At 39.1% G+C, this 14,789-nt stretch overlaps 1 protein-coding gene across 10 annotated transcripts in view; it reads left to right on the top strand.

Moving 5' to 3' along the window:
- The window catches only part of TRPM3 (transient receptor potential cation channel subfamily M member 3), a 536,370-nt gene that overhangs the window by 348,059 nt on the left and 173,522 nt on the right, over positions 1-14,789 (top strand). The gene's annotated exons all lie outside the window — the stretch shown is intronic.

Genomic DNA, 14,789 nt, shown 5'->3' with positions numbered 1-14,789 from the left:
GGTGGCGCAGTGGTTGGGAGTCTGCCTGCCGATGCAGGGGACACGGGTTCGTGCCCCGGTCCGGGAAGATCCCACATGCCGCGGAGCGGCTGGGCCCGTGAGCCATGGCCGCTGAGCCTGCGCGTCCGGAGCCTGTGCTCCGCAACGGGAGAGGCCACAGCAGTGAGAGGCCCGTGTACCAGGAAAAAAAAAAAAAAAAATAGAACCCCAGGTATAGACTGTATTCCCTAGGGCATATCATTCTCTGTGGTGGCCACTCTTTCCTTATGCTGCTCAAGAGATTTCCAGCTAAAGCTGAAGGATGCCACAGGCCTATCATTTGTCTCTGTAAGATCTGCTGAAAGAAGGTAATTGATCTCGATGGTTTATATTCCAGCATGATTTAGACATAATGGGAATGTCAAGTGAGAAGGAAGGAAACCAATAGCAGGCATGCCAACTTCAAGTGTCCATTATATTTTTTGTTAATTTCATCTTGCCTTGTCTCTTTTCTAGAATTTTCTATAAAAAGCATGTCAAAACTGGATTCTGTTTTGTGACCTCAGAAGGGAAGTAAGAAAAATTGGAAACATCTTGTACAGGCACAGAATACTGGTGGCTTTATTTATAAAAAAGTGCTGTTTTTGTAAACTGTTTTCCAAGTTAACATTTAACTGTTAGAGGACGTGGCACTGTCGAGGACTTTGGAGATTAAATGGAGATATCCAACACAGGCATGAGTACAGATAGCTAGAAGGTCATGTATGCTATGATAAATGTATAAAGTGTTACCAGAGCACAGAGCACTTGAGTGTGGCATTCCTCATGAGAATCTATTCAGTGGAAACATTTTTGTTAATTATCCCCAAAATGGCAATATAATAACTCTATTGCTTCTCTTCCCCTTTTCCATCAAAAACTATAAAGTGAGGGTCAGTATGAATGATCAAGGAAAAGCTAACATATGAACCTCTTTTATGCACGTCAACACAGAAAAAAGAATCAATCTGAGTAGGATTGAAGGAAAGCTGGTAAAGGGACGAATTATATGAGACAGTATGGTGTTTTGTGTGGTGGTGTGTGTGTATAGATAGATATTATTAAACTGAATTTATATATACTCAAATTCAATGTAATGAAATTAATTGATAATTTAATACTATAAAATTTAATTTTATATAATTAAGTATATATACTTATATATAAATGATAATATGTGTATGTATGTGTGTGTTTAAATTTTAAGTGAAAACTTAAATGTAGGACTGATAACCTCACTTTTCAAATTAATCAATCACCAGGTATTTTTTGAATGCTTGTTTTAGGCCTTTCCTGGAGAGGTATAATCTCATTTGAACTAATATAATAGAAAATAATTTTCAACTAGTTGTTAGTTACTGAATTCTAAAAGGCAGAAAGAGGCAGAGGTTGGAGGAGATGGAGAAAGTTTCATAAAGAGAGTATTACTGCGATTTTTCCCTCTGTGGAATATATAAAGATATAGTTATATGGATACTTATGTCATTGTATCCAAGTTCCACAAGGCTAGAGTAGCTTCATTTGTTTAGGAAAGTGCAAAATAAAATAAATATTTTTGCCTTAGAGTTTGCTATTTGGTCCCTCCATGTGTGCCAACATGGGGAGAATGAAGCATTGACTTAAAAAAAAAAATCTAGATAGTTCATGGAGGAAAGTACCAGTGAAAACTTTTATTGATATAAATTAGCCAATAAGTTCTCTACATTGATTAAATTTACTTTAGAATTGCTCAACTCCAAGTTGGGAAAATGTGGTCTTGAACATAAGGAGCAAACATGAGAAAAACACAGAGCTGGGTAATCCATTACCGTAAAGAAATCCTTTTTAGGGAACCACTGCCCAGAACTTTTAGATACCCCATCAATGCAAGTGAAGACTTCAGAGGTACCAGTTGTGTTCCCCTGAGATTTGCTTAGCTAACTCTCGGCCACTTGTGATATAGAAAACTTTCAAAATAAGCATGTGGTTATCACATTCCAGCATGCCTGAGAATCACCTGGAGAGTGAAAGAAAAAGTCCCCTAAGCATTACGATTCAGTGTAGCTGGGCTGGGGTGCAGGAAACCCCAGATGATTCCAATAAGAGTGGTCCATGGACCACACTTTCAGAAACTTTTTATTTCATTGAAGTATAGTTGACTAACAATGTTGTGTTAATTGCTGCTGTACAGCAAAGTGATTCGGTTATACATATGTATATACATTCTTTTTCATATTCTTCTCCATTATGGCTTATTACAGGATACTGAATATAGTTCCCTGTGCTACACAGTAGGACTTTGTTGTTTATCCATCCTATATATAATAATTTACATCTGCTAATCCCAAACTCACACTCCATCCCTCCCCCATCCCCCCCCTCGGCAACCACAAGTCTGTTCTCAATATCTGTGAGGCTGCAGAAGCTCTTTTAAAGGTTATAAAAATTAGATTTCTCTTTATATTTCTCTGGTGTTTCCAAAAACAGCTTCTTCACTTTCTATGCCTCATGTGCATTCTACTCACGCAAGTCATTGCATTGTTACCACAAACACTTTGTACTCTCTGCCAAACTTTGTCTTTGGAACCCAGTTGACTTGAAAAGTGTATTTAGCATGAATCTCCTCATTTCTTCCTTTATCACAGCTGTTCTTGGTTCCAAACATCTGTCAGACTTGAAAATTCTTCCCTTGAAGAGCAAGCTATAGCTCTTCATACAGCATAAAAATATGCATTTAGACAGGACTGGGAGACTTCTCTGTTAGTATTTTTATTTATATGGATTTCTTAAAGCTATTCAGCTCACCTCCCTATTTCTCTTGAAAATTATTTTCTGAGTAGTTCAAAAGGTATGAACAATTTAAAAAGAGAAAGAAAAGCAGATGAGAAAAGCAATAGTACTTAAAAGTGAAGTAATGCTAGTTGGTTGTGAATGATGGCTCTCAGCTGTTTGAGAAGCCACTGAAAGTCACTGGGGCCACTAACTTCAGCATTAGAAGGTATTACCTCACTTTCCTTTAACTTGACAATTGCAGTGGATAACCATTTAAGAGTCCCAATTTCCCACTTGCCTCTAGTATTGATTTTCACTTCTTTAAAGCCCCTGGACCCCTTCTCAAATGAAATCTGTGGTACAAGTGCCATTTATAAAACAGACAAGACACAGGTTTACTCTGTTGAAGCTGGGGTGGAAGGCCTAGACCACTGGTTCTCAACTTTTACCTTGCATCAAAATTACCCAGAGGGCTTCTTAGAGTCTGCATGCCACAACTAAAAAAAGATCCAGCATGCCACAGCGAAGATCCCCGGTGCTGCAACTAAGACCTGGTGCAGCCAAAAAAAAAAAGATTAAAAAACCATTAGCATTAAAAAAAACTACCCAGAGGGCTTCTTAGAACGAATTGCCCGGCCCCACCACAGATTTTCTAATTCAGTAAGTCTGGTTGGGGCCAGGTGATTTGCATTTCAAAGGAGCACCCAGGAGATACGGGTACTGTTGGCCCAGGGTCCATACTTTGAGAACCTCTGGCTTAGCCTCCTTCTCTCTGCCTGGGTCTCACCCACTAAAGCAGTTCTGAAGCAGCTCTGGAGCTCATCCTCAAAATTCCAGGGGCTTCTTTGTAGAACCCAGCTGAAGACCATTAATCTACAGGTTAAGTCCACATTCCTTTACTTAAACTCAGGACTCTTTGCATTCTGGCCCCAGCGTCCCTCTAAAGCCATCTCAGTGAAACTTCCATTTACCTGAAACCCAGCTGAACTGTCCGCCTGCACTGCTCTCCAAGCACAGCTTGCTGCCATAGGCCTCTCTGCCTTAGCATGAGATGTCCATGTACATTTCTTTACCCACTTAATTTCTAGGAAATTTTTCTTTCTGAAGTCCAATGCATAGTTTCTCTCTCATGAGAGCTTTAAAACCCACAAATACATTTAAAACTTATCTGGATGAGGTGCAGATAATAAACTCTCCTGGTATTTAATCCCTCTACCTTAGAGGAAATGAATTCTGAATCAACCTGGCTGACATTAGAACCTGCAGCTGCTAAAAATACAGTGTATTAACATCTCACCCAGTGATCATTAATAATAGATAATGTTTGGAATGTTCTTAATGGATTTCACTCAGATTCCCCATGCAATTCTCAGATGTTGATTATGAGCCACAGGATTTATGAAAACTATTTACAGCAGTAACTACCTGCTTATAAAAGCTTCTTCATCCAGAGAAACACTAAAGATGCATTAAAGTAGGACTCCAAGGTTAACTCAAGTTTGTACTTCTGAAAAGTACAAACTAGAAAAGTCTCCATTCAGTTTCAATAAAGCCTGTCCTTTATTGTCCTAATTGCTGGACAACCATCCTAGAGTTAATATACATGTTCATTGTGTTTTCTGGGTTTATTCAATGTAAATGAAGTGTCCGTCCATGAGCAGTGACCCCCTAAAGGTCTTAAGTAAGCAATAAAGAATCGGTTCTTCTAACTCCATGGAAACCACAGTTCAGTGTCTTAGAGACAGGCCTAAAATTTGGAGCTCTTTGACCCTATGATCTTATTGGTTTTCACCATTTGACAGTATATTTGAGATTTGTTATCTCTGGTAGAGGGATGACAAGTTTTCATCTTGAGTGTCAACAATAATCAACCAGTAGTGGCTTCCTAGGATGATGTGTTGAGTGATTCTGAGGCCACATCTGGACTCTGGAAAGATTACTGTGATAGATTAGCAATGATGCAAAGAAGGAAATTTATAGTCAAAATACCATGGATGTCTATTCTTATTCTTGAATAAAAACAAAATCTTTTAGCTAGCCTGTGTATATCGCTACCAGGCACGCATCAAGCAGCACATTGAATTATGAAACCAGGGGAAAAATAAGAACCTTATCTGCCTAAAAGATACTTAAGAAATACTCAGTTTTTTTATCAACACTGTGAATCACATCAGTCTTTAAGTTATCTGATGATATGAGCCTTTTCACACAAGCGTAATGCATAGGATATGAGGGACAAGAAGCTCTTTATTGTGGGGTGGTGCTGTTTGGAGCCGGACTGAGGGACAAAGTGAAATTGCCAATGGATAATGTATTAGAAAAAAGAATAACTTTTTCAAAAAGCTAGGAACTGATTCATCACAGAATACATACAAAAATAGAGAAAATTATATTTGCCCCAACATCTCATAGAGTAAGATACAGGGTTAGAAGGAATACTTTGACAAATGACTTTGAAAGAGAAGTGATATTTACCACTCCCTTTTCCTCCACACCCCTGACCCTCCCCCCAATAGCATACTTGAGGAGTTGAAATTACTATTTTTTAAAGCTTCTCCATGCAAGAGCCTGATCTAGACACTTATTTCATAAATGCTGTGAGGTAGCTATGATAATTATCTCAATTTTATAAATGAGGAAATTGAGTAGAGAAAGGTTAGGAAAGTTCAGTATCGCATAGCTAGAGAGTGGTCTGCCTAAGAAGATTAGGGCTGGAAACTCTGCTCGTAGCAGCTGCACCATGTTGCCTCCTAGGAAAATGGGCCCCAGGAACTGCAGGAGGTTTACTTGCCCCAGAGCTGAGTTACTCCGAGCAACAGAGGAAGCTGCACCCAGCTTCCATCTTCTCCTTCTTGCTTCACATGCTGGTTAACTTCTCCTTTGAATTAAATGTTGGACCAACGTTTAAAGCATGTCAGTTGAAGAGGTGCCAGTGTTTTTGCCTGCCCGAGGAGCCTACACATCTCAGTCCAGCTCTGATTCTGTCTCTCATACAGGGCCTAAAACAACAAAAGTTTGATTATTCCTCTTGCCTGGCTATGTGCAATATTCACTGATGGGATTTCACTTGGAATGAAATCAGAGGATGTGTTTTCCTTACAGTTTTGGCAGCAGAGAAGCTACCTGACCATGTGGCAGTCCCCATATCCTCTGGCAACAATTCAGTTTCTACTCTTGGGCACATTCATAACCAAAGGCAAAGAGAACAATAGGAATTGGAGAGATGCAGCCAACACTGTTCAGGATTTCTCACCTAATGTCCTTCTAGTCCCTGACTAAGGCTGAGGATTTGGCACCTCTGCCTCAAGAGCAGCTCTATCCAATAGAACTTTCTGTGATGATGGATATGTTCTGTATCTCTGCCGTCCAATCAGATAGGCAGTGAGCTCTTGAATTGTGGCTAGAGTGACTAAGGAATTGAATTTTAAATTTTATTTAATTGTAATAAATTTAAATTTGAATTGCCACGTGTGGCTAATAGCTCGCACAGCTCTGGCATTTCTGTAATGGGATTCTACCACACTAGGAACCCTTGAAAGTCTGACAGATTTCCAATGTTATTAGAAATTGTTCCCTTCATTTTTAAAGTACATTCTTTCATCCAACCAACATTATGTACTCAGTCATTCAATATTTTTGGACACCTACCATGTTCCAGGCACTATTCTAGGTGCGGGCAAAAACACACCTGTGAGCCAAATAGACAAACATTTCTTCTGTTGTGGAGCTTACATTTTAAATTTTAGCACGGTTAGATAGATAATAAGTAATATACATAATAAATAAGCCTGTAGAACATTTTAGAAGGTGATATACTATGGGGAAAAGGAGAAGGGTGAGGGGAATCAAGATAAGGAGGTAGAGGAAAAGCCTCTGTCTACAGCATGTCCGTGAACACTGAGAGAAGGAGTACGTAAGTAATATAACATGTAGTCCATGCATCCGAGGAGTTAGAGTTTGTTAGGATTTTCTTAGATTAATCTGTCTTTCTTTATGAAATGCCAAATACAAGATGCACAGCACAAAGCTTGTCTTATAATAGGTGTTAACTGCCTCTCTTAGCACCACTCTCAAGCCTACCTCACCACCTACCTTCTGTTTCCTTTTGTATGTGTATCTAAGCCTTCTGTTTTACTATATCTGGCTCAGGATTGTAGAGTGGGTTTTAAAAAGTAGATAGATATTAGGTAGGTAGGTAGATAGATAATAGGTAGGTAGGTAGGAAGGTAAGTAGAAAGAAAGGAATGGAAGACACATCACTCTATGGTTAGTGGTAGGTGAAATTTGCCAGAGAGCAGACTGTACCATCAAGGTATGTGCATCTTGCCCAATTATAAGCAGCTTCTCTAAGATCCGTCTAACTACCTCACATTGCTAGATGGAAACCCTCAGGAGAAGCCCAGGTGAACAACTTTTCTAGGCCAGATGCTCAAACAAGATCAGAGGTACTATTTCTAACATGTCTTAGCTAATAAAGGCCATTTGTACCTGGAGTTGATCCACAGTAAAACTTGGGCAAAGTAGTTTGGTCACTTTTCTACATTCCATTCACATCCTCCCCAACTTTCTATCCAACTAGTGCTTCCTGAAAAACATCAACATCAGTCAATTATAGCTAAGTAGTTTAACATGAAATATCACGTTAGGCCTTCTAATTGTTGAGCAAAATAGTTGTTTGCCTTTTAATTAATTTTAAAAGGAACTTGGGGCATCTGCTAAGTTAAGGGAGTAACTCTGAGAAAGTAGTGGATCCTTGAAATCACATTACTCAGTCTTCTCACATATAAGATATATAACATCCTGTCTCAGGGATAAAACAGAAGAAATCTCTTGTATCCAATCGTTTAAACAAATCACTAACTTTACTACACTGAGCTGAGCCTATGTATTTAGGTTAGTATAATTCATTGTCAAAGGTTATTCCTTCTTCTCTTGTTCTCTAAGCCCAGCTCTGATGCTTTCAGCTATGTAATCTTTAACAAGTCAGTTTACCTGTTGAGGCTTCAGATTCTTCATCTGTAAAGTGGTTGTTCTGAAGTTGTATCATTCCTTTATCCTGAACTTCAAATTCCTCAATAGAATTTTTGGATTAGCACTTTTCCTAGAGCACACAGACTCTAGAAATATCAAAATATAAGCTTCAGGAGGAGGTCATAGTCAAGTAACAGTTCTGATACTAACAGCAGTTTGACTTCAAGATGACATAAAATTATCTAGAGTAGTGGTTTTAGGGTGTCTTAGCATCACTTGTTTGTTTTTACGTGACATTGATGAACATAATACAAGAGCTAATGAACTCTCTTCATTGATACCCTTCTAAGTGGTTTTGAATTATAGCCTTGGGCTTCCCTGGTAGTGCAGTGGTTAGGAATCCACCTGCCAGTGCAGGGGACACGGGTTCGAGCCCTGGTCCAGGAAGATCCCACATGCCGTGGAGCAACTAAGCCTGTGCGCCACAACTACAGAGCCTGAGCTCTAGAAACTGCAAGCCACAAATACTGAGCCCACATGCCACAACTACTGAAGCCTGCGTGCCTAGAGTCCATGCTCCACAACAAGAGAAGCCACCACAATGAGAAGCCCACACACCGCAACGAAGAGTAGCCCCCACTTGCCACACCTAGGGAAAGCCCGCGTGCAGCAACGAAGACCCGACGCAGCCAAAAAAATAAAATAAGATAAAATTAATTAATTAAAAAAAATTTTAGCCTTTTCCATCCCATTCACAGACCTGCTCCATCCAACTTTTATAGAAATACTGCAGTTTTTCCCTCCTCCATAGAATTGGTCTCCTCCAGCTAATTTGCATATGCAATACCTTGCTTCAGCCCTGAGCTGGGCACATCATTGGGATTCCCTGCAGGTGCGAAAGCCCCTGGGGTATTTAATAATAAGAAAAAACTGCTTATTATTGAACACCTACTACGTACCAAGAACAGTGCTAGGTGCTTTCTATACCTTATCTTTTTCCAAATACATCAACCTACAAAGACATTCTACCCTCTTTCAACAGATAAGGAGATGGAGGCTTAAAGAGATTGAATAACCTGCCTCAGATCCCTCAACTAGTAAATGAAAGAACTGGATTCCAACCAAAGGCACCATATCATAGTGCTTGAATTATAACATTCCATCTTCTATAGAAGATTGCAAAACTGATCTCACCCCTTCTATATATGACATGGAATTAGTTGAAAAATGTAGATGTATGTTGACTTGATCTTTTTAATTTTAGTTTATTTTATTGTAGTATAGTTGCTTTACAATTTGTTTTAATTTCTACTGTACAGCAAAGTGATTTAGTTATACATATATATATAATCATTCTTTTTCATATTCTTTTCCATTATAGTTTATCACAGTGAGTTGATTTTTATGTGATATAATTACTTCCATAAAAAACACCAAGATCTATGTGAAGGAATTATCTTGATATCACTGAAGTCCTTAAAGTCTTTAAATAGTTATTGAGTACTTTTATGGGCAAGACATTGCCCTAAGCATTATGGGGGAGACACAGTGAATATGCATCTCCTCCTGATGAGCTACAAAGCAATTCAAAAGTCTCCAGAAGTAGAACCAAATATAGATTATTGAGTTTGGTGGCCAATTCATTTCTAAATACCCTTTGAGTTTAAAGAAAAACTGGAATATTTCTTAGAGATGGATCTGATTGAATGAAAAACGATCAAGAAAATCAGATTGTTGGGGGGTGAGGGGCAAAACCCTATGCCACTTCTCTCATTCTCCCAAATAGGTTTGAAGTCCATCCCAGCATGAGGAGCAAAGGGGAATGGGGAAGACCACCTGGTTAGCTGCCACAGAGTAGCTAATGAGTAGGCAGCTACACATTCACTCAGTCAATCCACAGATCTGCTTCTAGAACCAACAATGAACTATGTGCTCTTCTAGAGCTTAGGTACAGGAAGTGTGAAGATGCATTCACTCCTTCAAGGAGTTCATAATCTACTGGAGGGAGACATGTAAACAAATAATTCCCATACAATATAATAATAGTAGTAATTAATATGTATCCAGTGCTATGGGAACATCAAGAGAGTGGTAACCAGAGACTTTCACACAGGAGGTGGACTTGGAGCTGAATTATGAATGGTGAGCCTGAGTGACAGGATCAGATGTAGAGAGCATTGCAAGCAGCAGGTACAGCAAGTTCAAGGGCATAGAAGCATGCAAGAGTCTGGTGTGTTCGGGCGATAATAGCATTTTATAGAATATGTTTAGAGAGTTGCAGGGAATGAGCCTAGCTGGGAGAGAGGTCCTGTTAAGCCTTAAATGCCATATGCAAGTTGAGGTGTTATCTTGCTAGTGATGGGAAGCTATTGCAGGGTTTTAAGAAGGATATGATAGAATCTTACTTGCCTTGTAAGAGAACCATTCAATCAACACCGTGGGGAATATAGTAGAGGACATAGAGAAGAAACCAATTAGTGATCTGTTAGTACCATTTGCATGAGTCACCTCTGCCTGAATTCTTGGCCCACAAGATTATCAACACAGTAAATAAATACTGTTTTACATTGCTAAGGTTGGGGTGTGTTACCTATTAATAAATGACCAGGATATGTTGACACACAATCCTGTGAGTTCCTTGAGGCTAGGACTGAATAGTGTTCATCTCTGTACCTCTAGCATAGTGCCTGGCACATAGTAAACACAATATTGTTCGTTGAATGAATGAGTGAACGAATGTTTAGGTGCTGCCTGCATGGGATGTTTGCAAGGCTCCATTATAATTAAACCTCCAAATCTAAGTATCTCTGTCTCAAATGTAAGAAAGAATGGTGATCTCTGACCTCTCTGAAGTCAGAAAGTTATTTCTCTGACTGCACACCTGGCGAGCCCAGTGGTATAAGGATTGGAGTGTCCTTATACCGCTGGGCTCTCCAGGTATGCAGAGCACTGTTGATCCCAGGGGAGAGCTCTGCATTACACACAGAGGCCCTGGCCACTGGTTGTGCTACTTGACAAGAAGGGCTGGTCAGTCAGTGACGCTTTCCTAAGGAGCATTGTAGGACTGAGCTCTAATAATAGCAAACGTTTACATAGGACTTGCTGTGTGTCAGGCACTTTTCTAAGCATTTTGCAAAGATTAATCCATTTAACGTTCACAAGTCTATAAGTACTATTATAATTCCTATTTTACATATACAAAAAATATGACTTGGAAATACTAAGTAATTTGCACAAGATCACACAGCTAGAAGTGACATTTGAACTCCAGACATCCTGGCCCTGGTGACCATGATGCTTTTATTCATGATGCTCTCCTGCCCCTCTGGGAAGAGTCATGCTGCTACTTGTGACCTCAGCCATTTGGGAAGAACTGATAACTTTTACTAAAGAAGAAAGAGAAGGAGAAAGGGAAGAGAAAAAAAGAAAAATACCAGTCTCTGTGACCTTAGACAAGACATGTAAACTTTCTGTGCCCTAATGTTGTATTTAGTACTTTGCTTTGGTTTGAAGCAAATAATAAAATTTCTTTTTTTTAGACCATTAGAGATTCCATGGGAAATGATGTTTTGTACGTACCAAACAGTGGTATTATTAACAGTCATTTTTATTTATACAAGTAAAATTTTCTCACATTGTATCTGAATAGGTTAAGAGAGTGTCTGTGGGGGCATAAGAAGGGCTCCTCTCCTCAAAAGCCATTAGCCTAAGCCTAGCTGTTTGAGTCCCATTGAATTCTGAATGCGTTTTCCAATTTTTAAATCTAGGAACAAAACTCTGATATTGCAGATAAATTCATTTTGAGAAAAATACGTACATGTGGGTTGAATTGCCAGCATTTGAACAGAATATTAGTAGCAAACTGTGGGAAGTTTTGGTTACTCTGAGCACTGGATGGACACTGACCTATTTCAGATAACTCTGTGACTCATCTGAAAAGCTTCAGATCACAAGTACAGCATTTAAATGGAGACACAAATGCTGTAGTGTAGAGATTTTCCTCACTTCAATGACTACACTTCCTAATCAGAAAGCCTTCTAATTTGAAGTATACCAAAAATAGCATCAGTACATATGGAACCACAAATTAACAGTTTCCATAAATAGGCACCCCTTTGTCAAAGACCCAATTCTAAAACTAAAATTTTACATAATACTATGACCATGTTTTGGTGTCAAGAAATTTTCAGTCACTATTTTAGTGCCATAAAAAGAAATCTAAAATGAGCTTATTTCTATTTTTTGTTCATGATTAAATATAACAGTCAAGATTTTTAAATCATTCCAGTGTTGTGCAGAAAAAAATATGCGAAGAGCTAGGAAAGTAATAATTTCAAGAAAGTAGGCCTCCCAGTATCATAAGTATAGTCACAAAATAAGAAAGGTGTGGTGGAGAAGACAGTAAGAATTTGTGCCAAATGGAAATCATCTAGGTCAGCATAGAAAATACTTGTGGAAAATTAGAAGCAAATGTAATCTTCAGTGCACTAAATGCACTTTTTCGCTGTCCTCATTTACCAGTTTCCCCTTATCTTCTCCAAACGTGTCTGATTTCCTTCGGATATTTTCTATGTAACTAAAAGGAAAAGCAATTTCCTACAACAAATACACGCAAATGTCTACCTCCAGTGCAGATGAGTAGGAAAGTGAAAGGCATATTTATAGATTACAATCAGGAAAAGCAACACCATGGGAGGAAGGCTGAATTCAGTAGGCCCAACTGAAGCACTGAGATGAGCAAGCTTTGTGACTTTGCACACATCATTTCACCTCTTTGGGCCACAGTCTCCTCTTCTGCAAAATGGAATTAATACCTGCTTTTCTCACATATTGTTATTAAGAGCAAATAAGATTATCTCTGTGAAGCCCATTGTGTGTCATAAACACTGCTGCACTATGAACACATCAAACCATTATACAGTATCTTTTTAAAAACAATATTATTAAACTCTCTGCAAAGAGTGTGGGACCTAAAACCTGTCATTTCTCTGTCAAAAGGGGGGATTTGTAAGTGTGTGTGAGCTGTGAAAGGCAAAGAAGCATCAAAAATGAAATTGTCCTCTTGATGCAATCAGAAGGACAGAAAAAGAAGTAAACCAGGAGTAACAGTTATTTAATATTTAATGAGTATAACCTAATGCTTTGAAAGGACCAAATCACCTTTGTTCCACCTAAATTCATCTCAGCTCCAGCAGTGACAGTTTTCCTACACTCTGGAAAACACCAACCTAGAGAATTCTTGTACTTCTAGAAGTAGAATCCATGGTTTTTGTTGCTAAATGATTTAACCAAAGCCACAATTTCAGTCAGTTGCAAAATTGGACTAAAAAGTATAAGATGCTTAGTGTCTTTCAGCTCTCCTAGCCACTGAAGCCCACAGTCAGCTGAGTTGTACATCATTTCTGAATTGTTACAAAGTGACAGACTGGGTACAAGTGACAGATCCCTCAAACCGTTAATGACCTCAGGGAACTGGGATTTCATTACAGATGTTTGGCAATAGAAAACAAATTTTGAGTTGTTGTCAAAATTAAACACCTGCAGATGAGTGATTGGATCTATCAAGTGGCTAATCAGGAGAGTCTTTTCTGTTGTTAATCATGTACAACATTTATGTACACTTGATATTGCAAAAACCTCTAGACTGTCAAGTAGACACATGCCCAGGTATGAGTGCTCATGTCTTGACTCTTACAGAAAATTAATTGGCAACACAAATGTAATCATGTTACTCTCCAACTTAAATCCTTCAATGGTTCTCCTTGCCTGGGGGATAAAAATCCAAATCTCTAACACAGTCTTGAAAATTGCCCATGATCTTGCCCTTGCTTACCCCTTCTGCAGCCTCATCTTGTTCCAGTCTTTCTTTTGCTCTCTGTTCTTTAGCCATACTGGCCTTTTTTATTTTCTCCAAACTAGTCCTATTCATGCGGTTTTGTTTGCCAAATATGCTCTTACCTAGCCCCCAGCCCCACCCCCATCCCACCCCCTTCAAGTGCTAAATGCTCCTCCATTCTTCAAGTCTCAGATAAAAGAGCACTTCCTCAAAGAAGTCTGCCCCGAACCCCTTAGATTAGATTGTATTCAACTGTCACAAGCTTCTCTGCTTCTTGACCACTGTAAATTATAGTTGAATTGCTGGATCGTGTCTTTCTACTCCACTGGTGTGTAAGCCCATTGAAGGCTGTGAGTGTGTATATCTCATCTATCCCTGTAGCCCTGGCATGCACCACAGTGTCTGGCACTAAATAGACATCACTAAGCAATTGTTGAATGAATGAATGAATGGATGGTTTCAGAGTGGTTCACAACTAAGAGTACAGAGTCCTCCAGAATAATTCAGTAATCTTGAGAGGATTTGGTATCATTTTTCAACTTTATCTGGATCATTCTCTTTTTCTGAATGTATATGTTCATGATATAAATCTTCCTGGGGGGCCAAAAGGGTAACCGAATCCTCCATCAAGGTGAGTGACATTCCAGGATCCTTGGTATAATTCTATCATGGGGAGTGCAGCTGCCTCAAAGTAGGGCCACCATAATATCCAGCCTCGTGGGTCTAGGTGAATCTTCACACAATCCTGGGGCACAGCAGGTCAGTGATATGAAGACATTCTCAAGCCTCTCATCTTGCTTTCTTTTAAGAAACAGATAAAGGAAATTTTATAATTTCCTGCTCAAGTAGCCACAGTGATAAAGAGAGGCAGTGGTGTATTGCGAGGTGTAATACAAGGCAGCATGGTGTAGTGGAAAGAGCACCGGCTGAGGAATCAGAAGAACTAGGTTCTGGTTTTGACTGTGCCACTTGTTTTCTGAGTGACCTTAAGCATCTGGCTCTTTCTGGCTAAAATATCCTTCCCTTCTGAATTGGACAGATCTCTTGTCTATCAAATTTCTGTAGGCACCAAATGAGATAATAATTATAGTATACTATTTTATCTAGGAGTTGTTGTTGCTTCATGTGTGAAGACAATTTCTAAACTGTAAAGTACTAGGCAAATTATGGTAATTTTGTCACTAGTCCTTAAGAGAAGTTTTATCTTCCTGAT

This window comes from Orcinus orca, chromosome 6 (assembly GCF_937001465.1).
Source record: "Orcinus orca chromosome 6, mOrcOrc1.1, whole genome shotgun sequence".
In the NCBI taxonomy this organism is placed as follows: Eukaryota; Metazoa; Chordata; class Mammalia; order Artiodactyla; family Delphinidae; genus Orcinus; species Orcinus orca.
This window is presented reverse-complemented; position numbering and strand designations above follow the sequence as displayed.